We start from the raw sequence: 12,341 nt of genomic DNA on the forward strand, positions 1-12,341 counted from the left end.
CGAGTTGTTCACTATAAATAGGCTGTATTGCCGCTCGTCTCTCGCTTACGGCCATACCACCCTGAGAACGCCCGATCTCGTCTGATCTCGGAAGCTAAGCAGGGTCGGGCCTGGTTAGTACTTGGATGGGAGACCGCCTGGGAATACCAGGTGCTGTAAGCTTTTTCACCTCCACCTACAAAGTCTCTGCTGAACTTTTTAAGTGCACAAAGATTCTTTAGCTTTTACAAAATTATTAATACCTCACACACACTCTTTTATGAGATCCGCCGAAATTAAAAAACAAACAAATAAATATGCAGAAAACTTGTGTCTAATCACAAAATATCTTGTTAGTCCAAAATAGTCATCACGCCATTCGTTTTGCACGTTTGTTTTCCTTTCCCATTTTTTTCTTCACACATGGAGATTTTATTATTATTATTATTATTATTATTTAGATATTTTTTTTAACAATTTCTTGAAATAAATGTATTAATTTTTCATAGTACGTCAGTACAATCTTCATGCCACAATAACATGGGCTTCTTATTGCAGATATGCCAGTCACAATAGCCTCCTTTTTTTAAAAAAAAAAAAAAACTAAAACAATAACACACAGTCCAAACAACATAGCCACGGAGGATAAAAGGAGCAGTAGATGGCCAAAAACAGAAGATTAAAAAAATTCATGACAAGACATCTGGGAAAAATTGTGAATTGTAAACACTTCCGAAAGTGTAAAATTGTGGAAATAGTTGCAAATAGACTTTCATGATCACCCCTTCTTGTTTAGCAGCACTTAGAGGTCTAGTGTTGTTTATTTATATTTTTTATGCAATTTATTACATTTTCTTAAGGTGTATATGAATTTATACTACAGCCAGACACTAATACGTGGTGTTACTGATGAGGAACAGTAATTTGTTGTAATGAATTAAGGGAGCGTAAAAGTTGCAATAAAGTGTTGGGAAAGCCCCGAGTTGGAGAGCCATGGATTTGTGCAATAAAAAGATATACAATTTTACAACATAAAAATCTGAATTATAAAATTTTACACAAAACATTCATAAAAACTAATATTACAACAGCTGTTAAAAAAGAACTTCCAGTCATGAAAGTTCGAACACGCTCATGGCGAGAGAGGCTCGCAGTCTGTGATCTTTAGTGGTGTTTATCTTGGTCTTTTTTAATTCAGTAATTATTAAAATATCCGACCTACGTTTTCAATTTCTTGATAGACTCGCCTAATGAACGCTGTGAATGCAGAGAGAGGGAGAAACAAATCCAAGTCGGTCACAAACTCCAGCCCGTGTGGTGGCGGTAATGCACCACAATTTCTAAATCAGCATCAAATGTAAAAGAAGAAGAGAGTAGCCGCACGGCAGTTGTACTGACTGACTGTTAATATACTTTTTTTTTGGAGTTCTCTTTAAGTTCAGTAATAACTGAAGCAGGGAAAGTATCGTGGAAATAGACTGTTCATAATCACCATTCCTTATCTGGCAGTAATTTGTGATCTAGTGTTACGCTTTAAAAAAATATAAAAATAATATAATTTTTTTCTTAAAGCGCATGTGACTACAGCAAGTCAATAAGACGTGGTGTTACTGCCGAGAAACAAATGTAGTGAATTAAGGAAGCGTAAAGATACCATAAAGTGTTGTGAATGCCCCGAGTTGTTCACTATAAATAGGCTGTATTGCCGCTCGTCTCTCGCTTACGGCCATACCACCCTGAGAACGCCCGATCTCGTCTGATCTCGGAAGCTAAGCAGGGTCGGGCCTGGTTAGTACTTGGATGGGAGACCGCCTGGGAATACCAGGTGCTGTAAGCTTTTTCACCTCCACCTACAAAGTCTCTGCTAAACTTTTTAAGTGCACAAAGATTCTTTAGCTTTTACAAAATTATTAATACCTCACACACACTTTTTTATGAGATCCGCCGAAATTAAAAAACAAACAAATAAATATGCAGAAAACTTGTGTCTAATCACAAAATATCATGTTAGTCCAAAATAGTCATCACGCCATTCGTTTTGCACGTTTGTTTTCCTTTCCCATTTTTTTCTTCACACATGGAGATTTTATTATTATTATTATTATTATTATTATTATTTAGATTTTTTTTTTAATAATTTCTTAAAATAAATGTATTCATTTTTCATAGTACGTCAGTACAATCTTCATGCCACAATAACATGGGCTTCTTATTGCAGATATGCCAGTCACAATAGCCTCCTTTTTTTTTTAAAAAAGCTAAAACAATAACACACAGTCCAAACAACATAGCCACGGAGGATAAAAAAACAGATGGCCAAAAACAGAAGATTAAAAAAATTCATGACAAGACATCTGGGAAAAATTGTGAATTGTAAACACTCCCGAAAATGTAAAATTGTGGAAATAGTTGCAAATAGACTTTCATGATCACCCCTTCTTGTTTAGCAGCACTTAGAGGTCTAGTGTTGTTTATTTATATTTTTTATGCAATTTATTACATTTTCTTAAGGTGTATATGAATTTATACTACAGCAAGACACTAATACGTGGTGTTACTGATGAGGAACAGTAATTTGTTGTAATGAATTAAGGGAGTGTAAAAGTTGCAATAAAGTGTTGGGAAAGCCCGGAGTTGGAGAGCCATGGATTTGTGCAATAAAAAGATATACAATTTACAACATAAAAATCTGAATTATAAAATTTTACACAAAACGTTCATAAAAACTAATATTACAACAGCTGTTAAAAAAGAACTACCAGTCATGAAAGTTCGAACACGCTCATGGCGAGAGAGGCTCGCAGTCTGTGATCTTCAGTGGTGTTTATCTTGGTCTTTTTTAATTTAGTAATTATTAAAATATCCGACCTACGTTTTTAATTTCTCGATAGACTCGCCTAATGAACGCTGTGAATGCAGAGAGAGGGAGAAACAAATCCAAGTCGGTCACAAACTCCAGCCCGTGTGGTGGCGGTAATGCACCACAATTTCTAAATCAGCATCAAATGTAAAAGAAGAAGAGAGTAGCCGCACGGCAGTTGTACTGACTGACTGTTAATATACTTTTTTTTTGGAGTTCTCTTTAAGTTCAGTAATAACTGAAGCAGGGAAAGTATCGTGGAAATAGACTGTTCATAATCACCATTCCTTATCTGGCAGTAATTTGTGATCTAGTGTTACGTTTTAAAAAAATATAAAAAATATATATATTTTTTTTCTTAAAGCGCATGTGACTACAGCAAGTCAATAAGACGTGGTGTTACTGCCGAGAAACAAATGTAGTGAATTAAGGAAGCGTAAAGATACCATAAAGTGTTGTGAATGCCCCGAGTTGTTCACTATAAATAGGCTGTATTGCCGCTCGTCTCTCGCTTACGGCCATACCACCCTGAGAACGCCCGATCTCGTCTGATCTCGGAAGCTAAGCAGGGTCGGGCCTGGTTAGTACTTGGATGGGAGACCGCCTGGGAATACCAGGTGCTGTAAGCTTTTTCACCTCCACCTACAAAGTCTCTGCTGAACTTTTTAAGTGCACAAAGATTCTTTAGCTTTTACAAAATTATTAATACCTCACACACACTCTTTTATGAGATCCGCCGAAATTAAAAAACAAACAAATAAATATGCAGAAAACTTGTGTCTAATCACAAAATATCTTGTTAGTCCAAAATAGTCATCACGCCATTCGTTTTGCACGTTTGTTTTCCTTTCCCATTTTTTTCTTCACACATGGAGATTTTATTATTATTATTATTATTATTATTTAGATATTTTTTTTAACAATTTCTTGAAATAAATGTATTAATTTTTCATAGTACGTCAGTACAATCTTCATGCCACAATAACATGGGCTTCTTATTGCAGATATGCCAGTCACAATAGCCTCCTTTTTTAAAAAAAAAAAAAAAACTAAAACAATAACACACAGTCCAAACAACATAGCCACGGAGGATAAAAGGAGCAGTAGATGGCCAAAAACAGAAGATTAAAAAAATTCATGACAAGACATCTGGGAAAAATTGTGAATTGTAAACACTTCCGAAAGTGTAAAATTGTGGAAATAGTTGCAAATAGACTTTCATGATCACCCCTTCTTGTTTAGCAGCACTTAGAGGTCTAGTGTTGTTTATTTATATTTTTTATGCAATTTATTACATTTTCTTAAGGTGTATATGAATTTATACTACAGCAAGACACTAATACGTGGTGTTACTGATGAGGAACAGTAATTTGTTGTAATGAATTAAGGGAGCGTAAAAGTTGCAATAAAGTGTTGGGAAAGCCCGGAGTTGGAGAGCCATGGATTTGTGCAATAAAAAGATATACAATTTACAACATAAAAATCTGAATTATAAAATTTTACACAAAACGTTCATAAAAACTAATATTACAACAGCTGTTAAAAAAGAACTACCAGTCATGAAAGTTCGAACACGCTCATGGCGAGAGAGGCTCGCAGTCTGTGATCTTCAGTGGTGTTTATCTTGGTCTTTTTTAATTTAGTAATTATTAAAATATCCGACCTACGTTTTCAATTTCTCGATAGACTCGCCTAATGAACGCTGTGAATGCAGAGAGAGGGAGAAACAAATCCAAGTCGGTCACAAACTCCAGCCCGTGTGGTGGCGGTAATGCACCACAATTTCTAAATCAGCATCAAATGTAAAAGAAGAAGAGAGTAGCCGCACGGCAGTTGTACTGACTGACTGTTAATATACTTTTTTTTTGGAGTTCTCTTTAAGTTCAGTAATAACTGAAGCAGGGAAAGTATCGTGGAAATAGACTGTTCATAATCACCATTCCTTATCTGGCAGTAATTTGTGATCTAGTGTTACGCTTTAAAAAAATATAAAAATAATATAATTTTTTTCTTAAAGCGCATGTGACTACAGCAAGTCAATAAGACGTGGTGTTACTGCCGAGAAACAAATGTAGTGAATTAAGGAAGCGTAAAGATACCATAAAGTGTTGTGAATGCCCCGAGTTGTTCACTATAAATAGGCTGTATTGCCGCTCGTCTCTCGCTTACGGCCATACCACCCTGAGAACGCCCGATCTCGTCTGATCTCGGAAGCTAAGCAGGGTCGGGCCTGGTTAGTACTTGGATGGGAGACCGCCTGGGAATACCAGGTGCTGTAAGCTTTTTCACCTCCACCTACAAAGTCTCTGCTAAACTTTTTAAGTGCACAAAGATTCTTTAGCTTTTACAAAATTATTAATACCTCACACACACTTTTTTATGAGATCCGCCGAAATTAAAAAACAAACAAATAAATATGCAGAAAACTTGTGTCTAATCACAAAATATCATGTTAGTCCAAAATAGTCATCACGCCATTCGTTTTGCACGTTTGTTTTCCTTTCCCATTTTTTTCTTCACACATGGAGATTTTATTATTATTATTATTATTATTATTATTATTTAGATTTTTTTTTTAATAATTTCTTAAAATAAATGTATTCATTTTTCATAGTACGTCAGTACAATCTTCATGCCACAATAACATGGGCTTCTTATTGCAGATATGCCAGTCACAATAGCCTCCTTTTTTTTTTAAAAAAGCTAAAACAATAACACACAGTCCAAACAACATAGCCACGGAGGATAAAAAAACAGATGGCCAAAAACAGAAGATTAAAAAAATTCATGACAAGACATCTGGGAAAAATTGTGAATTGTAAACACTCCCGAAAATGTAAAATTGTGGAAATAGTTGCAAATAGACTTTCATGATCACCCCTTCTTGTTTAGCAGCACTTAGAGGTCTAGTGTTGTTTATTTATATTTTTTATGCAATTTATTACATTTTCTTAAGGTGTATATGAATTTATACTACAGCAAGACACTAATACGTGGTGTTACTGATGAGGAACAGTAATTTGTTGTAATGAATTAAGGGAGTGTAAAAGTTGCAATAAAGTGTTGGGAAAGCCCGGAGTTGGAGAGCCATGGATTTGTGCAATAAAAAGATATACAATTTACAACATAAAAATCTGAATTATAAAATTTTACACAAAACGTTCATAAAAACTAATATTACAACAGCTGTTAAAAAAGAACTACCAGTCATGAAAGTTCGAACACGCTCATGGCGAGAGAGGCTCGCAGTCTGTGATCTTCAGTGGTGTTTATCTTGGTCTTTTTTAATTTAGTAATTATTAAAATATCCGACCTACGTTTTTAATTTCTCGATAGACTCGCCTAATGAACGCTGTGAATGCAGAGAGAGGGAGAAACAAATCCAAGTCGGTCACAAACTCCAGCCCGTGTGGTGGCGGTAATGCACCACAATTTCTAAATCAGCATCAAATGTAAAAGAAGAAGAGAGTAGCCGCACGGCAGTTGTACTGACTGACTGTTAATATACTTTTTTTTGGAGTTCTCTTTAAGTTCAGTAATAACTGAAGCAGGGAAAGTATCGTGGAAATAGACTGTTCATAATCACCATTCCTTATCTGGCAGTAATTTGTGATCTAGTGTTACGTTTTAAAAAAATATAAAAAATATATATATTTTTTTTCTTAAAGCGCATGTGACTACAGCAAGTCAATAAGACGTGGTGTTACTGCCGAGAAACAAATGTAGTGAATTAAGGAAGCGTAAAGATACCATAAAGTGTTGTGAATGCCCCGAGTTGTTCACTATAAATAGGCTGTATTGCCGCTCGTCTCTCGCTTACGGCCATACCACCCTGAGAACGCCCGATCTCGTCTGATCTCGGAAGCTAAGCAGGGTCGGGCCTGGTTAGTACTTGGATGGGAGACCGCCTGGGAATACCAGGTGCTGTAAGCTTTTTCACCTCCACCTACAAAGTCTCTGCTAAACTTTTTAAGTGCACAAAGATTCTTTAGCTTTTACAAAATTATTAATACCTCACACACACTCTTTTATGAGATCCGCCGAAATTAAAAAACAAACAAATAAATATGCAGAAAACTTGTGTCTAATCACAAAATATCTTGTTAGTCCAAAATAGTCATCACGCCATTCGTGTTGCACGTTTGTTTTCCTTTTCCCATTTTTTTCTTCACACATGGAGATTTTATTATTATTATTATGATCATTATTATTTATATTTTTTAACAATTTCTTTAAATAAATGTATTCATTTTTTGATTTTTTGATTATTGCAGATATGCCAGTCACAATAGCCTCCTTTTTGTTTTTAAGCTAAAACAATAACACATGGTCCAAACAACATAGCCACAGAGGATAAAGGGAGTGGTAGATGGCCAAAAACAGAAGATGTGAGGTAATAATAATTTTGTAAAAGCTAAAGAATCTTTGTGCACTTAAAAAGTTCAGCAGAGACTTTGTAGGTGGAGGTGAAAAAGCTTACAGCACCTGGTATTCCCAGGCGGTCTCCCATCCAAGTACTAACCAGGCCCGACCCTGCTTAGCTTCCGAGATCAGACGAGATCGGGCGTTCTCAGGGTGGTATGGCCGTAAGTGAGAGACGAGCGGCAATACAGCCTATTTATAGTGAACAACTCGGGGCATTCACAACACTTTATGGTATCTTTACGCTTCCTTAATTCACTACATTTGTTTCTTGGCAGTAACACCACGTCTTACTGACTTGCTGTAGTCACATACGCTTTAGGAAAATATATATTTAAAAAAAAAAAAAAAATTTTAAGCGTAACACTAGATCACAAATTTGGGAAACTACGGTACTTGTAAACAAAGACTTGTTCAAAGTCAAAAAAAAAACAAAAAACGTCTTCATGGTAAAGTAGAACTGCCCCCAGTCACCGCCAACATCCCTTAGTGATCGATGAGAGTGGGGAAGACAGCACCTAAACATACCAATTCACCATAGTCTGCATCCATGTGTCCCCCAAATCTGCTCTAGACTTAAACACTGAGACTGTGTGTGAGTCTCGAACATTAATTGGAAGGCTTTTTCATGGGTTGTAAGAAAATGCTCTGCCCCCAGCTGTAGTTATAGATACAGGTATTTCTCTATATAGAATACAGTACTGTAAAGCAGCCTGCATCCTTCGATCGATGTAGATGTGGCAGATTGTAAGAAATATCTTACACTCCGGTACTGTGGCAAGGCCATTTAGTCCTTTATAGTCAATGGTATTTTAAAATCAACGCGAATTTCACTGGGAGTCAAAGCAGTGTGCATAAGATAGGGGTGATGTTTTTATCCTCTGGTTCTAGTGAGGATTCTTGCTGCTGCATTCTGGACTAACTGAAGCTTGTTTATGCACCTAGTTGAACAACCAACCAGCAAGGCGTTACAATAATCAAACATAGCGGTGGTAAAAGCATCAACTAATTTTCCTGCATCGCTTAATGACAATATATTCCTTATCTTGCCAATGTTTCTGAGAAAAGCACGCTATCCTGGTAATATTATCCACATAAGCTTCAAATAAAGGATTGGAATCTATAATCACATGTCAAGGACCTACCTTCACTAAATTTTAGCATACCTTATGAGATGTACAACATCATAAATCATAATAATAGACAATAAATATCCTCCTTATATGATTTATACATAGATATGTTATATGGCCCATTTATACAGGGACTGACATCACTGATGTTACTTCTCTTCCTGGTAACACCAGTGGGTCAATTTTAGAGAAAGAGGTTTTTACAAAATGCCTTTCATGTGTAAGACTGGATGGTTTTCAGTTATGGCAAAACCATCAGTTATTAGATGTAATCACTTATGTCCAAATTTTGATCATTACAATTATAAAATGATTATTTTTGGCTGACTTAAAAGCTTCACATAAAATTGGTAAATAAATAATTACATTTCTGAACAAATAAGAAGACATTGAAATACCTTTTGTCCAGTGCTCTTTATCTAATGAGCTCTGATGCAGAAACAATTACAAATTGTCAAATGTATTTCAAATTACATTTTGTGTAACAGTAGCACCAATGACAAAGTTTGGGGTGACTAATATTTATTTCAGATTATTAATTACAATCAGGTGATAAATACAGATTAGGTGATCTTTAGGGATGCTCATTTCGATTAATTTTCCCAACCGACAACCGCCGTTCGTTATCCGAACATTAATCGTTAATTGATCAGATTAGAATATTAAATCAGAATTGAATGAAAATAAAACTGAGAAGTGTCTGATTAAATATGCAAACATTTTTTTCAGTTTTTATTTTACCATTTGCCAACAACAGCAAACAGAACATATCAAGAACAGAATCTGGATTTACACATCGTCAAATTTTCACGCACATGCAGCCTTTCCGACAGAGAAAAACAACAGAGAAAAACAAAGTACTATAAATAAAAAGAAAAAAATAAATAGGCCTGCACTAAATATTTTTTACTTTCTTTTACTTTACAAATTAAGATAAAACAAAACGAAAACACGCTGAAATACCTTTGAAGCTTTGATGATCAGGCATAGGCAATTTTTTTTTTCAGACATTGGCTATTACGTTTTTTCGGTTAAAAAAATAGCATGCATCTCTTTTCGCTCACGTCATTTTGCTTGAGCATCCCTAGTGATCTTATTTAATTATATATTGATGTTATTGTAAATCAGATTTCTTTCATAAAAATTTTTTTTAGATGAAAAGTATATGGTTCCACTTCCATGTTTGATCATAGGAACAATACATTTCCTTGAAATTGCAATTTAAATATATATTTTTTAATGACACAGTTAAATAATGAACATTAAATTAAGAAAAAATGTTTCATGACTGAAAGTTCATCCTGTATTTATTAAACATGTGCAATTTAGGTGTCAACCTACTGTAAATGATTTTGGCATCAGCAAAACTAAATTATATATATATATAACTTAGTAATAAATGAATAAATTTGGGAAATTAGGAGAAAAATATATACAATATAACAAAAAACATCAGCAAAACAAAGGGGAAAAACTATCAAGTATGCTATTCTGACTAGCATAACTGCAATAAAATGCAGGTTTTCATCAGATTGCTCTGATGTAGTATTATAAATTAACAGAATTATAATTTTTTTAATTGGCGAGTCAATAGAAATAAAAATATAGAGGAAATTTGTGGAGAAAAAAATAGAAAAAGGAAGACAAGTGCCAAACGAATAATAATGATTTTTTTTTTGTTTTTTTTTATTTAGTTGAATCTCATAATAGTGTGTGTGAGTAGTAATAAGTTGGAATAAACAATCTTTGTGCACTTAAAAAGCTGCAGCAGAGACTTTGTAGGTGGAGGAAAAAAAAAAAAAGCTTACAGCATCTGCTATTCCCAGGTGGTCTCTTATTCAAGTACTAACCAGGCCCAACCATGCTTAGCTTTCGAGATCTGACAAGATCGGTCGTTCTTTTTTTTCTCTTTCTTTTATTTTATTTTTCGTCAGTATACATATCACATTTTTAATTTTCTTTTACACATGTTTAAATGTCATCCTTTAAAAGTCTCAAATTAATTTAATATTCTCTAATAATAACATAAAACATTATTAATAATAATAATTACAAAAATAATGACAATCACAATAAATAAATACATTGTGGATAAATAATAAAATAATTCACTGTTATGTCAATTTTTCAGCATAATTAAATCAAATTCCAATAATATAATCATGCACTTCATTTGTTGAAACATATTCATCTAATATATTTCCTATTTGTTTAAAAAAAAATTACACATCTCTGCATACCTTTTTTCATATCTCCTAATTTAAATTGCATTCCTTGCTACTGCCATTATAAAATTAAAACCACATGCCTTATGCTTTTTACTGTTTATACCAAATCAAAAATTCGCATTCTTTGTCACATTTTCTTTATATTCCTCAGAGAAATCTTGTGGTATTCTTTTTTTGCATAAATCCCTTAAGTTTTTCATTTAGGCATTTGGCAGACGCTCTTATCCAGAGCGACTTACATTTTTATCTCATTACACAACTGAGCAGTTGAGGGTTAAGGGCCTTGCTCAAGGGCCCAACAGGGGCAACTTGGTGGTTGTGGGGTTTGAACCTGGGATCTTCCGAACCGTAGTCCAATGCCTTAACCACTGAGCTACCCCTGACCCACAATTTTCACAATAAATTAAAATGTGTAACAGCATTTCATCCTCTCTCTCACAAACTTGACACCTTGCTTCCATCTCTTTACCTATCATTAGTGTCAGTATAGTGTTATGTCTCAACAAATAAATAAAATCTTTTAAAATTGGCTCCATGAATTTAATTCTTATGTTTTTCCGTATGTCTTCTTCTTTTAAATTCTGATATCTTGTCATTAAATAATTGTTTGTTATTGGTTTAATAAAAGCTTTTCCCCTAAAAAACAGGGGGTCTTTTTTTAGGTAGCTCTCCATTTTCATCTGGCTCATTTTCTTCAATTCTTTTTCTCCATTCTTTTGGTATAGCTTTTTTAATTATTTCAAATTGGTTATGCATTTTAGTTGTACTTCTTTCCTTTTCTTCATTTATTGTGTACACTATGGCGTGTGCTGATTAAAAAAAAAACTCCTCTAACTTCATATAAATCATCTTTTATTTGTTTCTGATCTAGTTTCCCACCATTATTCATATAAAAAAAGTAACTTTCCATTAACTTAAATATTTAAAAATGGTGGCTGTTCTAAAAGTTGTCTTCTTCCTGTAGGTTTTATTATCACATTTTCCAGCATTTCAGCCCATGATTCTAATACTTCCTGGTAAAATTTTATGTTTTTTGTTATGATTTTGTTCGTTTCATCCATAAAACGTTCAATTACATATTAAAGCATCCACATTTCTTAAAAAAAATTTCATTATCTCTTCACGTCCTGTAAGGTTTTATAATATTGTATGACAATGTAATCTAATAAGAAGATTCCTGTGCTCTGAGAACAGACCCCTCACTGTGCTTCCTCATGCCTTATGTGGTAACACCTTCTATATCCTGTATCCAGACGAGGATACATCCAAATGGCTCTTGTCTGCTAGAACCCTTTTGTTTAATCAGGAGAATGCAAATGTATCTCCTCTCACCTGTCTGTCTCCGGGTCCCTCTATGACTGACATGCAATGACTGGTTCTTTTGATGTTCGGGACATAGCACCGTTTAAATGTGTTCTCTCTGCTGAGAATAAACAGAGATCTTCAGACATCATGTCTGCGTGTGTGTGTTTTTCTCTCCCGGTCGAACAGGCCCGGACCGGTAAGTGTATCAAGGTGCAGCGGACACAACAAGCTAAAAATCTTTTTCTCTTAGCTTAAAACTTAGCTTGGATACAATTCTTCTTCATTTACAGTAAACCTAACACTTCTTTTTTGTTTTCATCCAGGAATCTCTTAATTATTTTAATTCTTGCACTTTTCATTCTTAGTAATCGATCCTGTAATCCTAATCCCCTTTTATTTACTTTACCGATAAGT

The 12,341-nt window shown here is 34.4% G+C and overlaps 6 non-coding genes across 6 annotated transcripts; 5 read left to right on the top strand and 1 right to left on the bottom strand.

Moving 5' to 3' along the window:
* The first annotated feature begins 43 nt into the window (after nucleotides 1–43).
* On the top strand, nucleotides 44–162 carry LOC128513534 (5S ribosomal RNA). Its single transcript, XR_008356399.1, has one exon. It is a non-coding gene; the product is annotated as a 5S ribosomal RNA (ribosomal RNA).
* A 1,535-nt stretch (nucleotides 163–1,697) lies between these two features.
* LOC128513535 (5S ribosomal RNA) lies at nucleotides 1,698–1,816 on the top strand. Its single transcript, XR_008356400.1, has one exon. It is a non-coding gene; the product is annotated as a 5S ribosomal RNA (ribosomal RNA).
* Nucleotides 1,817–3,349: 1,533 nt separating this feature from the next.
* On the top strand, nucleotides 3,350–3,468 carry LOC128513536 (5S ribosomal RNA). The gene has a single exon (XR_008356401.1). It is a non-coding gene; the product is annotated as a 5S ribosomal RNA (ribosomal RNA).
* A 1,534-nt stretch (nucleotides 3,469–5,002) lies between these two features.
* LOC128513537 (5S ribosomal RNA) lies at nucleotides 5,003–5,121 on the top strand. Its single transcript, XR_008356402.1, has one exon. It is a non-coding gene; the product is annotated as a 5S ribosomal RNA (ribosomal RNA).
* A 1,532-nt stretch (nucleotides 5,122–6,653) lies between these two features.
* On the top strand, nucleotides 6,654–6,772 carry LOC128513538 (5S ribosomal RNA). The gene has a single exon (XR_008356403.1). It is a non-coding gene; the product is annotated as a 5S ribosomal RNA (ribosomal RNA).
* Nucleotides 6,773–7,312: 540 nt separating this feature from the next.
* On the bottom strand, nucleotides 7,313–7,431 carry LOC128513539 (5S ribosomal RNA). Its single transcript, XR_008356404.1, has one exon. It is a non-coding gene; the product is annotated as a 5S ribosomal RNA (ribosomal RNA).
* Between the last annotated feature and the right edge of the window lie 4,910 nt (nucleotides 7,432–12,341).

The sequence above is a fragment of the Clarias gariepinus genome, chromosome 25, assembly GCF_024256425.1.
Source record: "Clarias gariepinus isolate MV-2021 ecotype Netherlands chromosome 25, CGAR_prim_01v2, whole genome shotgun sequence".
In the NCBI taxonomy this organism is placed as follows: domain Eukaryota; kingdom Metazoa; phylum Chordata; class Actinopteri; order Siluriformes; family Clariidae; genus Clarias; species Clarias gariepinus.